This window comes from Gossypium hirsutum, chromosome A09, assembly GCF_007990345.1.
Source record: "Gossypium hirsutum isolate 1008001.06 chromosome A09, Gossypium_hirsutum_v2.1, whole genome shotgun sequence".
In the NCBI taxonomy this organism is placed as follows: Eukaryota; Viridiplantae; Streptophyta; class Magnoliopsida; order Malvales; family Malvaceae; genus Gossypium; species Gossypium hirsutum.
The window spans coordinates 55,258,571-55,260,405 of NC_053432.1; the positions used below are offsets into that span (position 1 = coordinate 55,258,571).

Consider the following 1,835-nt stretch of genomic DNA (forward strand, 5'->3'; position numbering starts at 1 on the left):
GATCCCAACACTCACTTGGCGAATTTTTTGGAATTTTGCGACACTTTCAAAATTAATGGCATTTTTGATGACGTCATTTGCCTTCGGTTATTCCCTTTTTCATTGAGAAATAAAGCTAAACAGTGGTTGAACTCGTTACCTCGAGGGTCTATCACTACTTGGGAACAAATGACCGAAAATTTTTTACTAAAATATTTTCCGCCGGCTCAAACGGCTAAGTTACGTAATGATATCTCTTCTTTTCTACAGATGGACTTAGAAACACTTTACGATGCATGGGAGAGATACAAGGATCTATTGCAAAGGTGCCCTCACCATGGGTTACCTCTATAGCTACAAGTTCAAACGTTCTACAATGGTGTGAATCCCTCGACAAGACAGATGATTGACGCAGCTGTTGGAGGAACCATCAACAACAAAACACCTGAAGAGGCTTATGAATTTATTGAAGAAATGTCACTGAATAACTACCAGTGGCAAGTCATGAGGACTAAGCCAACAAAAACAGCCAGCATTTATAACGTCGACTCAGTTACTATGCTGTCAAATCAGGTAGAACTTCTCAATAAAAAGATTGGTGGTTTATTTGGTTCTACGCAGGTACATCCAGTAATGAGGTGTGACTCAAGTGGAGGAGGTGTGCATACAGAATATTAATCCTTCAATCCTACAACCGAAGAGGAATAAGTCAACTATATGGGTAACAATAACTTTAGATCTCAAATTAACCCATACAGTAATACTTACAATGCAGGTTGGAGGAACCACCCAAATTTCTCCTGGGGTGGTCATGGAAATCAAAAGCCACAAAATCCTCAGGGGTTTCAACAACCACCTTATCAACAAGCAAAGAAACTGAACCTTGAGAAGATGCTCTCTAAATTTATCTCGTTGTCAGAAACCCGTTTCCAAAATAATGAGACAACACTTAAAAATCAACAAGCATCGATCCAAGGGCTCAAAATTCAGATAAGCCAGCTATCCAAACTAATATCTGAATGACCACAAGGTAGCTTACCAAGTAATACTGAACGTAACCCAAGGGAACACCTCAACGCAATTAGTACTCAAGATAAGGAAAGATTCATTGTGTCTGAACTAGACTTAATGCAAGGAACTGTGGTAAACAAAGGTAAAAGTGAGGTAAGTCATAAAAACACGATGAATGAAAAATATAGACCTTGTGTCCCACACCCTAGCGTGACAAGGAAAGACCGCTCAGATGAACAATTCGGTAAATTCTTTAAATTTTTAAAAAAATTACATATTAACTTACCGTTTATGGAAGCTTTGTCGTAGATGCCGAATGTAATGAAATTTTTAAAAGAGCTTTTAGTAAATATGCAGAAGTTGGACGAAGCATCGTATATGGAGCTAAACGTAGTCTGCTCAGGTATTCTACAGAATAAGCTACCCCACAAATTGAAAGATCCAGGGAGTTTTACAATTCCTTGCTTAATTGGTTTAGATATAAATCATGCATTAGCTGATTTAGGGGCTAGTATTAACGTTATGCCTTACAAAATGTTTAAGCAACTAGGTCTTGAGAAACCTAAACAAACTAGGATGAGCATTCAATTGGCAGATAAAACTATAAGATTTCCTAGGGGTATTATTGAAGATGTACTAGTGAAAGTAGATAAGTTCATATTTCTCGTTGATTTTGTTGTTCTAGAAATAGAGGAGGATAATAACACCCTTTTGATTTTAGGGAGGCCTTTTTTAGCAACTGCTAAAACAATTATTGATGTTGGCACAGGTGAGCTTACACTTCGTGTGGGAGACGAAACGATCACCCTTTCAAGCTTGTAATTCTGGCATCACATCGAACAGTA

The 1,835-nt window shown here is 37.9% G+C and overlaps 1 non-coding gene across 1 annotated transcript; it reads right to left on the reverse strand.

The window, feature by feature from the left end:
• Positions 1-216: 216 nt before the first annotated feature.
• LOC121207456 (small nucleolar RNA R71) lies at positions 217-323 on the reverse strand. Its single transcript, XR_005902546.1, has one exon. It is a non-coding gene; the product is annotated as a small nucleolar RNA R71 (small nucleolar RNA).
• Between the last annotated feature and the right edge of the window lie 1,512 nt (positions 324-1,835).